This window comes from Canis aureus, chromosome 36, assembly GCF_053574225.1.
Source record: "Canis aureus isolate CA01 chromosome 36, VMU_Caureus_v.1.0, whole genome shotgun sequence".
In the NCBI taxonomy this organism is placed as follows: Eukaryota; Metazoa; Chordata; class Mammalia; order Carnivora; family Canidae; genus Canis; species Canis aureus.
In genome coordinates, this window is record NC_135646.1 from 14,906,744 (window position 1) to 14,930,466 (window position 23,723).

Genomic DNA, 23,723 nt, shown 5'->3' on the forward strand with positions numbered 1-23,723 from the left:
TTATTTATTTATTTATTCATGAGAGACAGACAGAGAGAGAGAGAGAGAGAGAGAAAGAGAGGCAGAGACACAGGCAGAGGGAGAAGCAGGCTCCATGCAGGAAGCCTGACAGGGACTCGATCCCGGGTCTCCAGGATCAGGCCCTGGGCAGAAGGCGGTGCTAAACAGCTAAGCCACCTATGCTGCCTGAGAGTAATGGTTTTTAGAAAACATAAAATTTGTTTCTTGCTGGATAGAACAGCACCAAGATGTTTGTAAGCTCTTTTTGTCTGTTACCTGTCACCCCATTGGCTCGGTATTACTCATTTCACAGCAGAAGCTGTGGGGCCAGTGCTAAAGGCTCCCAGGTATCCGCTGGGCAAACCTGGGCCACCCAAGTTAGCATCAACCTGCAGCCTTCCCAGGCCCCCAGCTTCCCTTGGCAACCATGAGCTCCATTCAGTGCTTCTCTCCAAACTTTCTCTTCGCTCACGAGGTGGGTCTAATCCTCTCATTCTGATCGCTCTGCACCTCAGCTCCGCCACTACTAGAATTCCCACACATGTCACTGCCCTGCCACCATAAATCTTCCTCCTGTTATTCCTGAAATGAGTCCACATGGGCGTTCACAGGCGCCCACTGTGCATTTGTCACTTCAGCTTGTGTTGACCATTGGCCACAATCTTCTAAGTCATGACAGATGAACCAGTGTGATTCACGCAGGAATGGTAGAAATGACGGTGACAGATCTTCGGAAAGACAAACATGACTTGGTACCTCACTTGCAGTGGAAAAAGCTTCTGACATATAAAAGGCATCTGAATTTATGGGGTTGGCGTGGCTTCAAGGTAACTACTAATAGATGAGCTTTTTCTCACAGTGTGATAACAGCTTTATTACATGCTAGCCCTTGTCATTTACTGCTTCCACTGACTATAAACACTGAAAAGGCTATATTATGCCTTGACTGGCTGCCTTGGATTTGTGATTTATTTGATCAGAAATGTGTGCTCTAACCACAGCATTTTAATTTATGGTCATAGTTGGCTTGATTGTAAACTAAAAAAAAAAAACATAACTAAGGAGCACGTAGGAAATGGAGCTGTTTCCCCAAATTAAAGCTTCTAACCTGCTGATTATTTCTGCCCCAAAAGCTGCTTGAGTTTTGATTTTCGCTCCATAACTTTATAAAAGTTATAGGGACAAGTCAAAAGGGCTAAGTAGGTAATTAAAAGGCCGTGAAGTCTCTTCATGTTGCTTCAGCCTGAAGAGCAGGACCGGTCCAGGGTCACACTTCTGTGTGTGAAGAGCAGGAAACAGCAGGGAGTGGAAAGGGCAGGGGCCTTGAGCAACAAGTCTATGGTACGAAGATGAACAGGGCTGTGCCAGCAACAGAGAGTAGTAGGCAGAGAGGAGGGAGGCCAGGCCTTCGGCTTTGCCCGGTGCCCAGGGAGCAGGAACAGTGGTACAGCATCGGTCCAAAGAAAACATGAGAAACGCAGATCTGCAAAGTCATGGCTAGTGTGTAATGTTGATAGGAATGGTCAGCAAGGTCATGGTGCCGTGGGGTGGCTGCTGTGTAATGCTGATAGGGATGGTCTGGGATCATCTGAGGATCCCAGAGGAGAGCAACTGAACCTGGCAGGAAAATAACTATGAGTGGGATTATTGATTTCTTTGCAATACTTACTGGATATACTCGTCCTGGTTTTATTTTTTTATTTTTATTTTTTAAAGACTTTATTTATTTATTCATAGAGACACACACACACAGAGAGAGAGAGAGAGAGAGAGAGAGAGAGAGGCAGAGACACAGGCAGAGGGAGAAGCAGGTTCCATGCAGGGAGCCCGACGTGGGACTCGATCCAGGGTCTCTGGACTCGATCCAGGGTCTCCGGGATCACGCCCTGGGCTGCAGGCGGTGCTAAACCACTGCGCCACCGGGGCTGCCCACTTGTTCTGGTTTTAAATCTCCCCTACTTTTTTTTTTTTTTTTCCCTTTCAATCAAAAGATTGGTTGAAGCCTGAGACAATGACTTACGAGACTAGGTGGGAAATTCTGAGTTGGTACTTATGGGTCCTTGTTCAGAAAACTCATAAAAATCTCAAGTAGACCACAAGGTAGAAACATGAGGGGCAGTAACAAAGACAGAAGCTGAAAAATGGTGAGGAGGTCAAAAGATAAGACACGAAGGCCCTTCACATGATACTCAAACTTTTTTTTTTTTAAGATTTTATCCATTTAGGGATCCCTGGGTGGCGCAGCGGTTTAGTGCCTGCCTTTGGCCCAGGGCGCGATCTTGGAGACCCGGGATGGAGTCCCACATCGGGCTCCCGGTGCATGGAGCCTGCTTCTCCCTCTGCCTGTGTCTCTGCCTCTCTCTCTCTCTTTGTGTGACTATCACAAAAAAAAAAAAAAGGTAAAAAAAAAAAAAGATTTTATCCATTTATTCATGAAAGATACACAGAGAGAGGCAGAGGGAGAAGCAGCTCCCCAAGGGGAGCCTGATGCAGGACTCAAGCCCAGGTACCCATGATCATGCCCTGAGCCGAAGGCAGATGCTCAACCACTGAGCCACCCAGGTATCCCAGTACTCGAACTTTTTAAAATCTCACTATCCTCAAGTAATCCTCAAAAAACATAATTTGTTTTCTACCTAATATCTGACCAAGGGCTAGCAGTTCCCCATATAGAATTAATTTGATATGTCAACATGTCTGGGCTAAAGGATGCCCAGGTAGCTGGTAAATGTCCAGGAGGGCATCTCTGGAGGAGATGAGTATCTGATTCAGTAGACTGGGTAAAGGGGATCCACCCTCACTGGTGTGCGTGGGCAGCATCCAAACCACCAAGGGACAGAATGGAACAGAAAAGGTGAAGGGAAGGCAGATTCTTGGCTTTCTCTTCTCGAGCTGGGGTGTCCACTTGCCCTTGGACATCAGAACACAAGGTTCTCAGGACTTTGGCCTCTAGGACTTACACGAGGCCCACCCCTACCCACTATGCAGTTTACAGGACTTCAGACAGACTGAATTATACCACTGGTTTTCCTGGTTCTCAGGCTTGCAGAGGTCAGATCGTGGGACTTCTCAACCTTCAGTCATGTGAGCCAACTCCTATAATTCCTAAAATTCCTACAATGTATGTACTATGATATATACACATATAGTATATGATATGCATATATTATATATACATTATATCCAATTGGTTCTGTTTCTCTGGACAATCCAAATGTAGGCCATTTCTTCACATAAAAATCTTCTATTATAGGGAGAATATAAACCACGCTTAAAAGAATAGTAAGTCTTTTGCTTCTTCTATTTCTTTTCCTTCCTTTCTTCCTAAAAAATCTGGTCTTAAAATCACAAGGTATAGCAAAATAGAGTTATGTGTCTGTGGTAGTAGGGGGTTGAGTGAGGACCCACAATGGTCCAGTGTGGGATTCTAGAGTCTGAGCAGAGGGAACAGGTACCCCATCAGAGGGACAGCCTGGTGCCAGTGTCAGAACCCCAGTGGAGTAGGTTGTCCCAGGGGCTGTATGAAAGGCTGGTGGCCTGGTACAGTGGGGGTGAAGGTCCTAGCCTGAGTAGGGTGAGGAGGTAGGGTTACCCAATTTAGCCAAGGAAAAAAAAAAAGCTAACAAAGCAAAACATGACACCCAGTTAAGTTTCAATTTCAGATAAACAGTGAATGATTTTTTTAGTATAAATATGTCTCAAACCTTGCATGAATTATTTGTAGTTTTTCTGAAATTCACATTTAACTGGACACCCTATATTTTATCTGACAATATTGTGAGGAGGACACCAACACAGAGGGTGGCCTGGTATGGGGTGTTAGCTCAAGTGGGGGTGAGGAAGGCATCCATGAGGAAGGTGGGAAGTGGCCCAAAATGGGGGAAGAAGCTCAGAGCTGGAGCCAAGAAAGGAGGGCCTTGGCATGGGTGATGGGGCAGAGAGGAGCTATGAGGTTCCTAGGGCTGCTGTAACAAATGACCACAGATCCAGTGGCTCAAAACAAGAGAAATCTATTCTCCCACTGACTCGAAGGGCAGAAGTCTGAAAGCAAGATGTCTGCAGGGCAGTGCCACCTCCAAAGGCCCTAGGACAGAGTCCTTCCTTGCGTCTTCCAGCTTCAGGTGGCTATAGGCATCTCTTAGCTTGTGCTGCGGCAGAGCTCCAATCTCTGCCTCTGTCTCTAGGTGGCCTTCCCCTCTTCTCCCTGTGTGTCTCTCCCCTGTGTGCTTCTTTTATAAAGACAGCAATCACTGGATTTAGGGCTTACTCATATCCCAAGATGATCTTATCTACAAAGCCCCTCTTTCCAAATAAAGTCACATTCACAGTTTCCAGGGCTTACGATGTAGACAAATCTTTTGGTGGTGGGTAGGGGGACCATTCAACCCAGGACAATAACATATAGGGAACTGATCATATAAGCAAACATTTTTTAACATTTTATTTATTTATTCATAAGAGACACACACACAGAGAGAGGCAGAGACATAGGCAGAGGGAGAAGCAGTCTCCCCACAGAGAGCCTGATGCAGGACTTGATCCTGGGATCATGACCTGGGACCAAAGGCAGACCCTCAACCACTGAGCCACCCAGGTGCCCCCAAATAAGCAAATGCTTTAAAGATAATGCAAGCCTGGTTTTTCCTACAGGAGAACACTATGAGAAGACATTGAACTGGAATTAGTTATATCAGTGTTAATTGATGGTTTTTAAGTATATAGGTAAGGATAGAAATAATTCTAGATGTAAATGCCTGTGTGTGTGTGTGTGTGTTTGTGTGTTCGTGCTGTTTACCGGCAGTGACATGCCAATAGCAGGGAGTAGTATATCTAGTGCCCAGATCTTGGCTTTTAAATACCATTTCCTACTAAAGGGAATCAGGTTTCCTTGGAGAGATAGTTGATTCCAGGGCTGGTTAGAAGGGAAGTACAAGGGACGCCTGGGTGGCTCAGTGGTTGAGCGCGTCTGCCTTTGGCTCAGGGCGTGATCCTGGAGACCCGGGATCGAGTCCTATGTTGGGCTCCCTGCAGGGAGCCTGCTTCTCCCTCTGCCTGTGTCTCTGCCTCTCTCTCTGACTCTCATGAATAAATAAATAAAATTAAAAAAAGAAGGGAAGTACAAAACAAGCCTAGAATATTTTGCTCTACCAGAAAACAAAAAGTTACTCAAAGAATAAAGGTGACATGTCAAAGGACACAAAGCCAGCTGAACAGGCCCCCGACTGCCAAATCAAGGACAATTTGAGCATCAACATAAATGATGATATCAGTGGAGTATAATCCAATGAATAAAACAAGAATCTACAGGACCATGCTGATGTACAAGGATGAATAATTAAACTGAACGTTTAATAAGAAATGGGATTTTCTCATGCTTTTAAAGGACAATCCCACAAAATATTTGCCAGTTACAAAGGGGAAGAGAGTAATTTTACAATGAAAAAGCCTGGCAGATGCTTAACCAAATGATCAAAGTGAACATCATCAGTAATGAGACAAAGTTAAATCATGTACCACCCAGTAGGATGCAAAGAGAACTCAGCATCAATTGAGGGTCATTCTACAAAATAACAGACTTGTACTCTTCTGTAGTGTCAAGCCCAGGAGATCAAGAAAAGGCTGAATCAATGTTCCAGTATGGAGGCCGCTGAACAAAGCAACCAAATGTAATACCAGATTTTGAACTGGATGCTTCTGCTCTAATGGGAGCAGTGGTACAGTGGGTCAAAGCTGAATGAGCACCGAGTATTATGAAGTGGTAGTGGTGTATCAACGTTAATGTCTGGAGTTTGGTTGTTATTTTATGGTCATGTGGGAGAGTGTTCTTAGGAAAACAGAGAAATATTTAGGAGTGACGTGGTATCAGTTTGATGACTCTCTCAAAGGATTAGGGAACATAAAATTCTTTGAGCTGCACTTCCAACTTTCCTGTGATTGTTTCAAAATTTAAATCTATTATTATTTCAAAATTTCAAAAATGAAAAACTATAGTTGGACAGGCCAAGATTTATGTTCATATATGTCCACTGCAGCATTATTTATAGTATCAGAAAACTAAGAACAATGAAAATGTGTAGCAATTTATAGAGAACGATCTCTGCTGTGTTTAAAAAATAGAAAAAAAGAGGGGCACCTGGGTGGCTCAGTCGGTTAAGCGTCCTCTTGATTTTGGCTCAGGATATGGTCTCAAGGTCATGAAACTGAGCCCCACGTCAGTATCTGTGTTCAGAGTGGGATCTGCTTGAGATTCTCTCTCTCTCTCTTTGCTCTTTCCCCCCAACCCTGCTCACACTGTCTCTTAAAAAAAAAAAAAAAAAGTAGAAAAAAAATATATATATATATTTTTTTTTTAGAAAAAAATATTAGAAACATTTGAGGGGGTGTCAGGGTGGCCTCAGTTAATTAAGGGTCCATTTCTTTATTTTTGGCTCAGGTCATGATCTCAGGGTTCTGAGATTGAGCCCTATGTAGGGCTGTGTGTGCTCAGTGTGGAGTCTGCTTGAGATCCTCCCCCTCTCCCTCTCCTTCTCCCCTGCCCTCACTCAAATCCATTCTCTCTCCTTCTCTTTCTCTAAAATAAATAAATAAAATCTTTTTTAAAAAAGTATTTAAAGGGATACCTGGGTGGCTTAGTGGCTGAGCATCTGCCTTTGGCTCAGGGCATGATCCCAGGTGCAGGGATCGAGTCCCACATCGGGCTCCCTGCAAGGAACTTACTTCTCCCTCTACCTATGTCCCTGTGTTTCTCATGAATAAAGTATTTTTTAAAAAGTATTTTTTTAAAAAGATTTTTACTTATTTATTTATGAGAGATACACAGAGAGAGGCGGAGACACAGGCAGAGGGAGAAGCAGGCTCCATGCAGGGAGCCTGACGTGGGACTTGATCCTGGGACTTCAGGATCACGCCCTGAGCCGAAGGCAGATGCTCAACTGCTAAGCCACCCAGGCATTCCTGAAAAAAGTATTTTAAAAACTTTTTAAAATAAAAATATATGAAAATATTAAGATTATGTGTACCTATAAGGAAGGACTGTGGCTCCTTTATTTTCCTTTGCAGAGGCATGTATGATATGCAGAAAGACTAGTAAAGTTCATGAGGACAAAACAGTTGCATTTAATCATAAGCTAAACAGATATGAGGGAAGTGACTAGATGAAATAATCTAAGGCAAACAGAATTTAACAATACAGTGAAATGGCATCACATATGACTTTAATTTCTGACAAGTCAACTGTGCACATTCAAATTGTATTTTTCACACAACCTAGGCCTGAAACGCAAGCCAACATCTTCATCTGTCCCCTAACAATAGAAACAGTGATGGGGATCCCTGGGTGGCACAGTGGTTTAGCGCCTGCCTTTGGCCCAGGGCGCGATCCTGGAGACCCGGGATCGAATCCCATGTCGGGCTCCCGGTGCATGGAGCCTGCTTCTCCCTCTGCCTGTGTCTCTGCCTCTCTCTCTCTCTGACTATCACAAATTAAAAAAAAAAAAAAAAAAAAAAGAAACAGTGATGGACTCCGGCAAGAAAAGCTGGCTGTGCTGGACTTATTAAGAAATGGTAAAAAAATATATATATATATATACCAATGCTGACGATTACTACACCCTAGACAATTCAAGGGATTTTCCAGAGTAACTGTCATAAGCAGACATAATTTTCATTTGACCTGCTGTGTAAAACAACCTTTGTCTAACCGGTGGCTTTAGTCTTGATTTTAGGGTAAATTTTAACATTTAATTCCTTCCAGGATCTTAACTAAATAGTCTGAATTTGTTTTTAAGTTGAGATATAATTCATGTTGCATAAAGTGTACCTTTTTAGGGTATAAATTTGTTTTAATGATGAGTTTCACATGGCAAAAGAAAACTATGGAGCAAAGAGAAAAATCTTGTTTTAAGTCATTCTACGGATTTTGAAACCTGAAAAGATTTCAAAAAATCTACGGATTTTAAAACCTGAAAAGTAAATTCAGGTTTTAATATTTGGAAAGGAAAGTGATCAGACTGTGTCAGTGGGGAAAGGTCTGACCGGTCCCTTCATTAACATGGTAGGGACCCTTCTGACCCCTGCAACCCCAAGCCACAGTAAAGTACGCAAAATTCATCTTTAGTGCCCCCACCCCTCTCTCTTTGGTCTTAACAACTCCTCACTTACTTCCCTTTTGCCCTGCCTCTGGACACACTGTCTTTCCCCAGTTAGAATCCACCTTGGGGTGAGGAGGAAAGTGAAATCACAGGTAGGGCCGGAGCGTCATCTTGTCATTGGTGTTGTTTTCCATGTTTTCCAACCATCAGTTGGAAAAACTGGGGAGTCCCTGTGTTTGAGGCACTGTGTGGAGCTGTGGGGATTCACACTCCCCCTGGCTACCATTTCTCCAAAGTACATCTCTGCCTGTCCTGCTCACCCCGTTCAGGCCACTTTGTGGTCTTCCCAATGCCAGAGGCAGCCCGGTGTCCAGAAAGGCCACAGTCTAGGCAGTGGGTAGGACTGGCTGGAACTCTGCTTTACAGTTTGCCACATGTGAGATGTGGCCAATTGTGCAATCTCTCTAAGCTTCTCTTTCTTCCTGGTAAAATGGTTCTAAGAGTCATTCCAGCTTCCTAAAGACATTGTGAACATATTTTAAGGATGTTTTAACATTACTTATCTTTTGTATTGGTCTCCTGTTGTTGCTAAAACAAATTACTATGAGCTTAGTGGCCTAAAACAATACAGCATTGTTATTGCACAGTTCTGAAAGTTAGAAGTCTAACACAGGTCTCACTGGGGAAGGACCATGGTGTTGGCAGGGCTGTATTCCTTCTGGAAGCTCTAGAAAATAATGCATTTCCTTGCCTTGTCCAGCTTCTAGAGGTTACTTACATTCCTTGGCTCATGGACCCTACCTCCCATCTCTCCAAGCTCTGCTTCCATGGTCACATCTCCTTCTTTAACTCTCTTGCCTGGCTCTTGTAGATAAGGACCCTTATGATTGCATTGGGTCCACCCTGATAATCTAGGAAAATTGCTCCATCTCAAAATCTTTAATCTACTCACACATGCAGAGCTCCATTTGCCATGCACGGTGACATATTCACAGACTTGGGGATTAGAATATGGACATCTGGGGTGGGTGCGTTATTCTACCTACCACACTTTCCCTTCCCTCCCACATATGCTAACACCCAAGTATCCCTCAACCAGGCCCAAACCTCTCTTTCCTGCTTGAGTTCTCTTAGATCTCCTACTCATGCCTCTGCACTTCCAGCCATCACCTTCTCTTTGTCTTCTAGTCCAAATCCCACCTATTCCATGAGTCCCATCTAATTATGAGTGCTTTGGTGTCACCTTCCCAAGCTATCCAACCCACAAACATCACTTCCTAAGTCCCACTGCATGGAGTAGCTGCATCACTCATTTGACAAACCCTCTGCTTTTTTGTTGTTGTTGTTGTTGTTGTTGTTGTTCCCTCTACCTTCTTATCGTATATTCATGGCATGTAGGTGTTGCAAAAATGTTGAATGATTAAATGAACCTCCAACACTAGATCCATAACCAAATTGAGAGCCATGTCTTTTTTTTTTTCAGCCTTATTGAGATACAATTGACATATAACATTGTGTTAGTTTAAGGTCAGTAATGGTATGATATAGGTGTATATTGCAAAATGATCACCATAATAAGGTTAATTAACACATCCTTCACCTCCCATAATTACTATTAGTGTGCATGTATCTATGTGAGAATATTTAAGATCTACTCTTTTAGCAGTTTACAAGTACACAATACAGTATTAACTATAATCATTAGATCATACATTAGATTCCCAGAATTTATTTATCTTATGACTGGAAATTTGTACTCTCTGACCAGCATCTTCCCATTTCTCCCAACCTCCAGCCCCGGCAACCACCAGTCTACTTTAAGAGCCATGTCTTAGGCTACTTTCCAATCCAGCACTGGAGAGCAGTGGAGTGGACATAAATGGCAATGATGAAAGGATGAAGAATGTCCAGGAGCCCCAAGGAGGAAGAGTTCTTAGAGTCCTCTCTGCTTTTTTAGTTTGGAGCAACACCAACTTACCCTCTGCAAAAACATACCTAGGGCATATCTTTTTTCTCTTTTAGTTGGTGTCAATGATAACCTCTAGTAACAATTTTGCCTCAACCCTTCCTACCCAACTTCTTATGCTCTCTGGACTTGATACCCATGCATATGGTCTCAATAGAAGCTCTTGCAGAAATACTTGTAGCCACTCTGAGAAGTGCTCTGGAGGCCACCACAGCCTGCGGAGGGTACAGTAGAAGGGAGAAGTAAGAAGACTCCTTAAAAAATAAATAAATAGGGATCCCTGGGTGGCGCAGCGGTTTAGCGCCTGCCTTTGGCCCAGGGCGCGATCCTGGAGACCCGGGATCGAATCCCACATCGGGCTCTCGGTGCATGGAGCCTGCTTCTCCCTCTGCCTATGTCTCTGCCTCTCTCTCTCTGTGACTATCATAAATAAATAAAAATTTAAAAAAAAATCTCTTTAAAAATAAATAAATAAATAAATAAAGAGATAAATAAATAAATAAAAATTAAAAAAAAAAAAAAAGAAGACTCCTTAAACCCTCTCAATCTACTGCAGGATGACATTCTTCAAAATGTGTGGCCTTCGGGACGTCTGGGTGGCTCAGCGGTTTAGTGTCTGCCTTCACGCTCTGGGCTTGATCCCAGAGTCCTGGGATTGAGTCTCACATCAGGCTCCCTGCATGGAGCCTGCTTCTACCTCTGCCTGTGTCTTTGCCTCTCTCTCTCTGTCTCTCATAAATAAATAAATAAAATCTTTAAAAAAATGTGTGGCCTTCCTTAGTGTGCACACTACTCGTATAATATTTACCAGCCAACTTATTTTTCATTTAAGGCTTTTGGAGAGGGGGCTTACTAATCTTGCATCTATTATTCTCTCTTACCCCTACAAGATGGATATCATGTTTTTTCTAGATACTGAGGATCACTTCCTGTGTTTTTACTTTGCTATTTATATGTTGAAAAATAACTTTAAGAGAGATTTTTCATCATCAGCTGATAGCATTCATTGGGCAATTATTCCAGTCAATGAAAGGGATAAAGAGATTTCTGGGTTACTTTTGGCCTTATGATTCTAACCACAAGGCTTAAGTTCACATCAATATGCACATCACAAAATGCTACTTGTCTCACATTTTTGACAGATGAGCTGAAACCTTTTTAATATAATTCAGCAACTTAATTCAGGATTCAACATTTCAACTTTAATAAATTAAAGTTCATTTAATACTGGAACTTTGCTGGGCTTTTGTGGAATAATTAGATGAATAAAGGACAGTGCTGGCCATCCAAGGAAGATAACACAGGGACACAGAAAACTGTACATGAACTATTTCAGGCATCCCTTCTGACTCACCACTGTTGGTGCACTGGGCCTTAGACCAAGAAACATTAAACCCAAGATTTAAGCGGGGAAAAAAAGTCCTTTCAACTACTTACTGGGAGAACAACCCAAACTATAGATTTCTCAGGTTTTAAGTAACATTACAAAGAATCTTTAACAATTGTAACTTTGCTTTTCTAGCAGTGTAAAACTTTTTTGTGTGTTTATAGTTACAGTGCTGTTTCTGTGACTGGGTTTTACAGTTGGGCAGAGATGTGGAGTTTTGCTTGTGTTCAACTGTGGAGGATGAATGTGCAATGCTCCCCCTCCCTTTAAGGAAAAAAAAATCAGGAAGGAACTTAAATACAAGGCTTTTCCTCCCATTTTACATTCAAACATGTCTTACAGGAAATGAACAAATAGTGATTCTCAAATATAACATTGTGCTTCTATGTGCTGTAGCACAAAAAGAGCTTTACAGGAATTTCATGTGTTCCGGAAGTTGAGTTTTTAAGGACAAACGTGGAACTTGGATTGTCACTTCCTGTAGTGCAGAAATGCCAAATTCTTGAGTCCAACATGTAAGATCTCCAAAATCTCATCCCAACTCACTTCCAGCCTCCTATGTGTGTCCTTCCTCCAGGAACCCCACAATGTTCTCATAAAAATAAAAACTAAAAATTACTTAATAGCTTTGAAATAAAATTTGAACATAGTTTTTTGAAAAGGGCAAGAAGTTCTTTCAGAATCAAAGATTCATACCTTTAAATACTTTCACTAATAAGAAAAAAAGAGATGGAAGTTCCAGTCAACGTAGGAAATCATAACAAGATAGAGCTGTCCCATGGGCCACAAATAATTACTTCTAAAAAACAATGGAAAAAAGAAAAAAAGCATTAAAAAGCTAGAATTACCTTTAAAAATTGAAAGTAACCGGGAATCCCTGGGTTGCTCAGCGGTTTGGTGCCTGCCTTCCACCCAGGGTGTGATCCTGGAGACCCGGATCGAGTCCCACATCGGGCTCCCTGCATGGAGCCTGCTTCTCCCTCTGCCTGTGTCTCTGCCTCATTCTCTCTCGTGTATTTCATGAATAAATAAATAAAATCTTTAAAAAAAAAAAAGAAAGTAACCTACAAAAAGAAAATAAAAATCATTGTAATGGGAGATCTAAAAAATGACATATTAGTGTATATCATACTCCCGTAAATTATCCTCAAATTTAATACAAATGCTAATAAAAATTCCAGTGTGATTTATTTTTTATTATTTATTTTTTAAAGATTTTATTTGTTTATTAATGAGAGACACAGAGAGAGGCAGAGACATAGACATAGGCAGAGGGAGGAGAAGCAGGCTCCATGCAATGTGCCTGATGTGGAACTTGATCCCAGGACTTCGGGATCATGCCCTGAGCCGAAGGCAGATGCTAAACCACAGAGCCACCCAGGTGTCCCAAGTGATTTTTTTAAATTAGAAAAATGAAGTAAAGCTTATTGAAAAAAACTAAATAGATAAGAACTAAAACACTTTTTGAAAAAAGAAAGAATAATGCAGGTGGGACTAATTCTACCTACTATTAAAATGTATAAAAGCTGCAATAATTAAATAGAATGTTATTAGAAGGTGACTAGAGAAGTAAATTAATAGAACAGAAGAGATAGCTCAGAAACAAATCCTATTATAAGGAGCGACAATGAGAAAAGATTTTTCAATAAATGATATTGAGAAAAATCTTAGCTCTTCAAGAAGAAATTCTCCATCTCGTGCTTTATAATCAAATGTGTCTCAAGTGGAATTTGAAAACTAAAGATTCATTCAGTGCCTCGGTGTCTCAGTTGGTTAATCGTCTGACTTTTTCTCTCAGCTCAGGTCTTGATCTTAGGTCATGAGTTAAATAAATAAATAAATAAATAAATAAATAAATAAATATTCAAATAAAGTAGTAAGGTCTTCAGACAAAGTGGATAAAGTATTTATCCAATGTCAGGAAGAGAGAATTCTTTCAGGTTAGAAGTATGAAGAGGAATCACAAGAGGAATGAAGTGATATTTGATCACTTTGCATGTTAAAATATAAGCAGTAGTAAGCAACCCATGTCCAGTTAAGGCTGCAGAGCCTCATGCTCTGATAAAATGTCCCCTTCTACTTCAGTCACAAACCGTTACACGTAGCAATAATAAATAAGATATAAAAAGGGAAAATAAAAATGATAAAATTTGGTTCAAAAAGCATAAAAAGAAATACCTCCATGGAATAGAAACAAACAAAAATACCACCATGAAGAGAACAGAACTGCAGCTGGATATCTACTGGCCTCGCATCTGCACACCCAAGGCTTCAGCTCCCAAAGTTCATGAAGACAGTGTACAGACTCAAACAGATCTTCGAGGACACAGCCCAGGGCTGGAGCTCCCTCTTGTCACATGAAACTAAAAAAAAGTTTGCTCATACATTGTTTAGAGTTATGGATTCATAGAAAGCTACAAATGTTGGGAAGTAGGAATTCAGACAAGCTGAGAAGGAATTGGTGCTGAGAAGGAATCGGTGACATCTACGATACCAAAGTTAAGTCAGGAACGCCAAAATACTACTGTGTACCCTGTTTTGAACTGGAGGCCCCAAGGTGCTAGACAAAATGAAACACTTCTCTATTAAAAATGAGCCTCTTGCAAAATAAAATTCCAAAGCCATATTAAAATATCTGACATAAGAAAGAGTATGAGTCCCATTTCCCCACTCAAGATAAAATTAATTTTTTGTAATTATTGGACAAAGAATTGAAAATAAACGTGCTGATGAGATCAAAGAGATACATGAAGATAACCTTTCAAATAAAAGACAACACAAAAGTATGAAGCAAAAAAATCGCTGAAACAAGAATGAAACAAGAAACAAATGGATCTGAAAAAGAAACAAACAGGAATATAAAATGCAAACATTAAAATTAAAAGATCAATTGAAAGAATGGATATTACGCTTGAAACTTTCAGAAGAATTACTACATTGGAAAAGAAAAATTCACCCAGTTCCTGGCCAAAGAAAAGAAAAATAGGAGAGAACAATTAAGGGGAATTGAGGATATATTGCCAAGGATTCCTGAAGAAGAAAATGAAGAGAAAGAGTTGAAATCCTCAAACTAAAAGTGTATTGTACATACCTAAATAAATAAATAAATAAGAAAAGGAAAAAAAGAGAAAAAATTAAATAATTGCAGGATGAGTTCAAAACGTCAAGAACAATGAGAAAATCTTTATTTTTTTTTAAGATTTTATTTATTCATTCATGAGAGACACACAGAGAGAGGCAGAGACACAGGCAGAGGGAGAAGCAGGCTCCATGCAGGGAGCCCGACATGGGACTCAATCATGGACTCAATCATGGGACTCAGGACTCTGGAATCATGCCCTGAGTCGAAGGCAGGCCCTAAACCGCTGAGCCACCCAGGCGACCCAACAATGAAAAAATCTTAGGTCCTCCTAGATGAAAGACTTCCAATCAGATAACACACACTAAAAAACCAATGAAGTAATATCTTCAAGGAATTGAGGGAAAATAGACGTCTACACTGCCAAACTCTTGCCATGTGTATGCAAAAATGAAACCACTTTCAAATAGTAAACCATAGACCAAGAGTTTAGCCACCTATAGACTGGGTTTAGACTCATCCAGTATGGCACTGGCACGCACAAAGAGACTGCTGCTTATGGCTAGTGTCTCTTCTGGTTGATAACTACCCACGCTATTCTAGGATGTAATATGTTTAATATGACCCCTGACCACTTCCTTCCTGGTTAGTAAATACTGTTGCCCCAAACACTCAGGTTTGCTTCTGCCATCTTAGGCCTCCCTTGGGACCCTGACCAGACTGATCCATAATTTTACAACTAAAGAGTTAACAGCTGTCACAGTAGGGGATCTCCCAAGATCCTGCTTCTACCCAGGGGGAAGATCTCATTCTGATTGGTCAACTCCTTTTGACTGCAGGGTCTTGGCTGTTAAATATTTTAAATTTTTTTTTTTTTTTTTTTAATTTATGATAGTCACAGAGAGAGAGAGAGAGAGGCAGAGACATAGGCAGAGGGAGAAGCAGGCTCCATTCCCCGGGAGCCCGACATGGGATTCGATCCTGGGTCTCCAGGATCGCACCCTGGGCCAAAGGCAGGCACTAAACCACTGCGCCACCCAGGGTTCCCACTGGCTGTTAAATATTTTAGATAATACCTTTACAACAGGTCCTCTATGAAAGCTAGCAAAGCATATACTTTGCCAAGAGAAAAAGTGACCCAGATAGAAGGTCTGTAAACAGGAAATAGATTTTAGCAAACGAATTGATAACTTAAGACAGAAAATTTATTTACCAATTGATTGTAGAAAGGATTAGGTTGTGTTAATGTGGTAGTGGGGAAAAAAGAAGGAAAGTAAATGGATAGTAAATAGTTCCTGGTGGGAGAGCCTTAAAAAATATCCATGTTTATTGGAACCCCTGTGTTCTGTTGGTGGGAATATAAAATGGTGCAGCCGCTTTAAAAAACACTATGGCAGTTTCTCAAAAAATTAAAAATAGAATTACCATATGATCCAGCAATCCCTCTTCTTGGGGTATATCCAAAAGAACTGAAGCAGGATCTTGAAGAGCTATTTGCACGCCCATGTTCATAGCAGCATTATTCACAAGAGCCAAGAAGTAGAAGCAACCCAAATGTCCATCCATCCATGGATGAATGGGTAAATGAAATGTATATACTTCCACATGGAATGATGTTCAGCCTTTAAAAAGAAGAAAATCCTGGGGCACCCGGGTGGCTCAGTCGTTAAGCATCCCAACTCTTGATTTCTGTGCAGGTCATGATCTCAGGGTTATGAGATGGAGCCTCACATCAGGCTCCACACCTTGCTTAGGATTTTCTCTCTCCCTCTCCCCCTGCCCCTCCCACCCTCTCTCTCTTTCTCAAAAGAAAAAAAAAAAGGAAATCCTGTCATGTGCTACAACATGGATCAACTGAGGACATTATGCTAAGTGAAATAAGCCAATCACAAAAGACAAAACTTGTATGATTCCATTTATATGAGATTAAGATTCTACGTTTATGAGTCAAATGCATAAAAACAGAAAGTGGAATGGTGGTTGTCAGGGGCTAGGGGGCAGGGGGAAATGGGGAATTGGTATTTAATAGAGTTTCAGTTTTGTAAGATGAAGAAGTTCTAGAGATCCATCACACAACAAAGTGAATAAATATACTTAACATTACTGAACTCTGTACTTAAAAATAGCTAACATGGTAAATTTTATGTTATATAAAATTTTTTTTATACAAAAAAAACAAAAAAACAAAATAGGGACGCCTGGGTGCCTCAGGGGTTGAGCGTCTGCCTTTAGCCCAGGCCATGATCCCAGAGTTCTGGGATCAAGTCCCACGTTGGGCTCCTTGCGAGGAGCCTGCTTCTCTCTCTGCCTATGTCTCTACCTTCTCTCTGTGTCTCTCATGAATAAATAAATGAATAAATAAAATCTTAAAAAAAATAACCAAGCAATTCTAACATAATACTTCTGTGGGGGCAGGTGAGGAGGGTAGGCGGTAGATATTTTTAAAAATTTCCCAGGTGATTTTTAAGCTGCTAAGGTGAAAACCACTGAATTATGCCTAAAACAAAATCATATGAAATTTAAAAGAAAAAAAAAGAAAGAAAATGGGAGAGTGGAGAGATAAAAGACAAATAGAGAAATAGAGGAAATACTATTTTTAAAAGGTAGTACAGCAGTTATCATATTAGATAAAATATAGAACATGAAGCAAAAATCTTTGAATAACCTGGGAGGCCATATCAAGATCTAGGGGAAAATCACATACCATCATGAGTGTTATGTACCCAACAACATAGTCACTACATATGCGAGGCAGAAACTCACAGAATGATAGGAGACAGTTACAAATGTAAAATCATGGTAGGAAATGTTCAACACTTTCTTCAAAAACTATCAGATCAAGGAGACAAAAAACTTGAGCAAGGATAAAGAATATTTAGGAAGTAAAACTAACAAGGTCGATCTAGTTGGGATCCTGCAAGTGGTAAACAGAGACTGTTTCTTCTTTTCAAAAGCAGATGAAATCATTATAAAAACTGACAACGTACAAGGTCACCAAGCTGAGACAAAAGAGTCCAATGCCTAGCCAACTGAGCCACCCAGGTCCCCCTTCCATGTTTTTTGACTCTGTAATTCCATTTCTGAAGATCTGGCATATGGACACGATCCTAAATCTATTAAAAACTCCATGAGGTTCAAAGCCATGTTATTTATAAGATTTATTTATTTTTATTTTTATTTATTTTTTCACGATAGACATAGAAAGAGAGAGAGAGAGAGGGAGAGACACAGGCAGAGGAAGAAGCAGGCTCCATGCAGGGAGCCCGATGTGGGACTCAATCCTGGGACTCCAGGATCGCGCCCTGGGCCAAAGGCAGGTGCTAAATCGCTGAGCCACCCAGGGATCCCCTATTTATAAGATTTAGAAACAAATTAAATATACAAATATCAGGAAAATAATCCCATAAATTATGACACATCCTCTAGAAATATTTTGTAGCCACTACAATTTTGCTTACAAAGGTTAGGGAATAGGGCAGCCTGGGTGGCTCAGTGGTTTAGCATGGCCTCCGGCCCAGGCTGTGATCCTGGAGACCCGGGATCAAGTCCCACGTCGGGCTCCCTGCATGGAGCCTACTTCTCACTCTGCCTGTGTCTCTGTCTGTCTCTCTCTCTCTCTCTCTCTGTCTCTCATGAATAAAAAATATAAAATCTTTAAACAAAACAAAGGTTAGGGAATAACAGAGGAAATGCTCACAACAGCATGTCAAGTGAAAAGACCATATTCAAAACTATTCATTATGATTATTAATATTTGTAAGACAAAGCTTGGCAGAAACTACAATGTTAACCACAATGTTAAACCTGATTATTTTTTGGATGATGGGTCGCCTTTTTTCTATTAATCTTATTTTCCTGTTGTTCTTTGTGTTTATATTACGTTAATAATAACCTTTACACAAGCTGCTTTAATGTTCCTGCATTTTTCCCAGGTCATGAGTGATTGGGAGATTGTTAAATATGATATAAACTGTACACTTTCTCCCCTTGGGAGGTGCCCCCTAGAACCTTAACAAAACAAAGACTCCTTCTTTGGTCCCACAGCCTTCTCGTGTTGGTAGACCACAGTGAGGCCCTGGCGTGGAGGGAGACTCAGCTCCTCAACTGGCTGCTTGTGACAGCCTGAGCCTCAACCCTCGATCTGCAATGGACATAATCTCCCCGCTTCAGAACTGGGACAGGAGAGGGGAGACAGGCTAGCAAGTGCGCTTAGGTGGAAAACAGTTATGGAATCTTTAAACTCTACTGTACAGATCGGCTCCCCTGTGATGAAATGTGAAATTTAAATAGTTCAAATAATTTAGAACAAAGCAGCAAGTTGAAGGATCCTGGGAGGATTTTAATTACTGCAAGACTACTGAGTCCCTTCAAAGAGATTCCCTCTCTAAAAAGACATTAAGCCTAATTCTAAGGGTGTAAATTTAATACTGATTGAGGCCACACAGAAAAGTAAGATTATAAAGGAGAGATGAGTAATTTAAACAAAAATTTTTCATCAAAAGCATCTTTTTTTAAATAAAAATATTTTGGCGGCGGGGGGGGGGGGCACCTGGGGTGTTTGCCTTCAGCTCAGGTCATGATCCCAGAGTCCTGGAATCGAGCCCCAAAATCAGGCTCCCTGCTCAGCGAGGTGTCTGCTTCTCCCTCTACCTCTCTCTCTGTGTTCTTTCTCTCTCTCTCTCAAATAAATAAACTCTTTATAAATAAATAAAAATAAAAATATTTTGGCCTATCCTCTTTTTACTAACACACATTCACAGACACTTTCCCAAAGAGAGACAACATCTCCCAGACAAGAAATTGTATTTTGCAAGCATTTGAATGAGAACACGTGTCCAAATCAAACATTTGTTTTGTCCTAATGATTGAAATAGGTTCTTGTTTTATAAAGGTGGATTTGATCCTCCTACCAAATAAAGTACATTTTGATTATTACAATGTTTGCCAAGGTAGCTACAGTCAGAAAGAACATGTACTGAATTCGGCCTTCCTCTCTGCCTCCCTTCCTTCCTTTCTTCTTTCCCGTCTTTGGTCTCTCCTTGATTTACAGTCTCAAATGTCCATAAGGGCAGGCGAGTAATGGACACGAACAAAGGTGGTGGATATCAGCGTAGCGAGTGTGGGGACAATGGTGAGCCAGAGAGCACCGACTCCATGTGAAGTGGGAAGTCACTGGTCAGCAAGAGCCACCAGGCACCTTGCAGGAGCGCAGGCCCAGTGCTGGGAGATCGTCATATTTTTGCAATAAGCTAGACCTCTAGATATTCATATGAACCCTATGAGATTTGGAAATGGCTGCAACTAATTCAAATATTTGTCCAAACTGAGCAGGCCAACAGCAAACGGCCAGTCTGCAGTTTCTGATTTGTCCTGTTTGAGCTTAACAGTCTCTTCTAAATCATATGATTATTATACTGATTAACACTTAACAAAAGCTGGGCAGCCCGGTGGCTGAGCAGTTTAGCTCTGCTTTCAGACCAGGGTGTGATCCTGGAGACCGGGGATCGAGTCCCAAGTCGGGCTCCCTGCATGGAGCCTGCTTCTCCCTCTGCCAGTGTCTCTGCTTCTCTCTCTCTGTGTGTCTCTCATGAATAAATAAATAAAATCTTTAAAAAAATACTTAATGAAAGCTATATTCATTAAGTGCTTACTTTGTGCTAGGCAGTGTTTGAAGTGCTCTACAGGTATTCATTCTTTCCTGACAGCAACTCTATAATGAAGGTACCTTGTAACCCCATTTTATAGATAAGAAGTTGAGATATAGAAAAGAACAGAGGAGATGAGGGACATTAGCCACATTTGGGACACAAGACTGTGTTACAGGAATACAAGGTAGTCCTAGAATTCTAATGGGGGAGAAGAGGATTGTCTTGAAGCATGTGAGGGAAAAGTTGAACAAGAGTATTCTGAAGACCAGAGAGTCTAGATGTGTTCCAGGTATCTTACTGTGTAGCAAGTCACCTCAAAACTCAGTGGATTAAAACAACAATGTATTGTTATCTATCATGGTTTGGGGGTTGATGGACTCACCTGAGAAGTTCTCATTGGGGTCACCCACACAGTTGTAGTCAGATAGTTTCTGAGATCAGCATCATGTGAAGGATTCTTCACTCCCAGGTTAGCTGCCTGGGCCAGGATGGCAAGGAGAGCTGGGTGCTGTTTGGGCATGATTCTCCACAGCATCTCTCCAGGTGGTTAGCTTTGGCTTCCTCACAACATGGTGGCCTCAGGACAGCTGGACTTAAATGGTGGTTCAGGGCTCTAGGAGTGCATCTGCCAAGAGACAAGTGGAAGCGGCCAATCTATGAAGACCTAGGCATTGACACTGACACGGTCACTTCCATTTATTCTTTAAATTGCCCACGTTGAAGGAAAGAGGCATAGACTCTGCCTCCTAATGGGAGGGCTGACAAAACATGAGTAGCCATCTTTAATCTGCCAAAGAATGGCACAGCCAAATGGATAGTCTCTATTCTTCTAGTGGAGAGGTTACCATTGGGATGAGTTCCTGGAAACTTCTGTCCTTATTCTGCCTGAGAGTGTGATCTTATCCAGGCCAAGGGTGGGCAGGCCCCCTTGATCATCATCCAACCAAGGGTGTGCAATGGTAGAGCAGTAGTCCCCCAAAGGAAAATCAATGTGTTGTCACCACAAAAAAAAAGGGTGAGTGGATGCTACCGAGGTGAAAAACAAAGTTCACCTCAAGCATTTATTGTTGGTTTTAAATCTTTTTGTCCAATGTGAGCATCTTCACACAAACCCATGGCCCTCCCCCCAGCCCATTTACACTCATACTTATTCTCCATGTCCCTCTGTTTTATTCAAATAACAAATGTCAACTTGCAGCAACACTAGGCAGGTATAAGCAAGGCTCTGCGGGGGGGATCAAAAATGAGTCAGACCTGGAGCTTGTCCTTGAGCTGTTCACTCTCTAGTAAAGGGAAGAGAGAGAAATAACAATAACATCTGAGAAGACAGGGGAAAGTGCCATAAGAGGCATAGATAAAGTGCTCTGGAAATTCAGAGAGAGAGAGAGAGAGAGAGAGAGATTACTTCCAGCTGCACCCTTAATCACATACTGTCTCACCACATCTCTTGTATTGTTGTCTTGTCTGGTTATTAAATCCTATATTATTGAACAACAGCAAACCAGTGATGCTGAATAATTCATGGAACTACTCCCTTCTCTGCCTCCAGAGCATCAGCTCCTCCAGGCAGGGCCGAAGAACTGATAGGCATATGGCAGGGGCCAAGATCTATGGACTGAAGAATACCGGCTTCAACAGAAGAGAACATCGATAAACTACTATCTGAACAAAGCCTATAACGGGCCCATAAATATAGACCTTTGTCAGCTTACTAATATTTCTTCAATGCATTAAAAAAAATAAGAAACTCAAAGATTGCTTTTCTCCATGGCCCCCTACTTTTATTTTCCTGGTAGGAGGACACGTCCTTCTATTGGGATCACTTTCCAATTACTGACGTCACAGGCGGGTGTGTTCTTCCACCTTGGCTATGCGGAAATGTCAAATAAAGGTGATGGACTGTAATAGTAAAACACACCCCGGTGATGGCTCTAGAAGGAACTTCTACATATAGCAATCTCAGATTTCTTCATGGGAGGTTCTTTTGTGTGTGTAGCATCAAAGTGTTGCCTTTTGGCATCACGTCCAAGTCTTTCTGGAAAAATGTACTACGTTATCTTTTTTGTTTCTTATTTTTAAGTGACAGATGGTTAGGAAATATCTTCTTCACTCTTATAATTATTTTCCCCAGTTTTTCTCCATTAAACAGCAATTACCCTCATGCATAATCTTTCTAAGTAGTTATTTTCTAGCTCCTGAAGAGAATAATCACAGTGAATGGCATTCATCTTATGTACTTCATGCTTTTTCTCAGCATGAAACTTCTATTGACTATAATTTGTACCACAGTAACTAACATAGACACTCAAACATGCTTGGTTGTTAATTTTTTTTAAGTGGACCAAGTTTTCAGATGAAATACTCCTTGGTTTTACAAAGGGTAGTTTTCCTGGATTCTCTCCAAAAGCACCTTCAAAGAAAATTAGATCTATGACTGCTGTGTTTTAAATATTTTCCAAGGGAGATGTGGAGTGAAAACATCCCCCCCCCCCCGCCCCCCGGGTTAGATCACCTCACATTTGTACTGTGCTAATAAGCATTTTACAAAGCATGCAAACGATCTCCTTTACAGAGAAGGAAAACCCCTTTTGGATTTACTTCTTGGTGCTAGCAATATTGAAAAATGATTTAATTTACACCATAAAAAAAAACTTTAGATAGATTTGACAATTCAACATATAAAGCAAGTCATAGAGAAGTAGCAGAAAACAGAAACTAGTAGTTATGATATCTTTAGAGGAATTATACTTTCTCTAAGCTTGGAAGCAGGAAATGAAATATCAAAAGACAAAAACAAGAGATTTGATGATTTGTAAATTTGTAAAATTGTTTTACATTTTTAAAATTTAAATTCAATTTGCCAACATATTAAATATGATTTTAACAAGCAACATTATTTTACCAAAGGTCCTTCATGATTAATCTAGAAGAAATTATTCTTGGTCTTTGGCATTCAGGAGTGTCCACATCTCGTAAGTAATTCCAAAAGTCAACGACATAAAGACCTCTGTTGGGGATCCCTGGATGGCTCAGTGGTTTAGCGCCTGCCTTTGTCCCAGGGCATAATCCTGGAGATCTGGGATCGAGTCCTGCATCGGGCTCCCTGCATGGAGCCTGCTTCTCCCTCTGCCTCTCTCTCTCTATATCTCTCATGAATAAATAAATAAAATCTTAAAAAGAAAAAAAAGACCTGTGTTATTTTGTTGAGTCAAAATCTGAATTGTAAAACAAAAACAAACAACAACAACAACAACAAAAAACATCTGAATTGTCCCGGACAGAGCCCCTCACTTGAAGGGATCCCATCTGACCCCCGCACCCGACTTCCAGGGTGGCCTCATCCTGTCGCCCACTGAGTGCGACACCCTCCGCGTCCAGAAATCACATGTTAATGCATTTGTACCAAGGAAAACATCCACCACACAGGTTTTTCTCCAATGTGGGGATTCAAAAAGGCTTCACCCAGGATGCATTTCTGGAGGATGATATAAGTGCTGGGAAATTCCACAGGACGCAGATAAAAGACAGATAAATGGAAAGTCACTGAATTTCT

General features: G+C 41.1%; 1 protein-coding gene across 1 annotated transcript in view; it reads right to left on the reverse strand.

The window, feature by feature from the left end:
- The window catches only part of LOC144305804 (uncharacterized), a 71,095-nt gene that overhangs the window by 18,028 nt on the left and 29,344 nt on the right, over positions 1–23,723 (reverse strand). Inside the window, exon 5 of the mRNA XM_077884888.1 lies at positions 20,553–20,795. The gene's annotated coding sequence lies outside the window, so the exon portion shown is untranslated. The remainder of the gene's footprint in view (positions 1–20,552; positions 20,796–23,723) is intronic.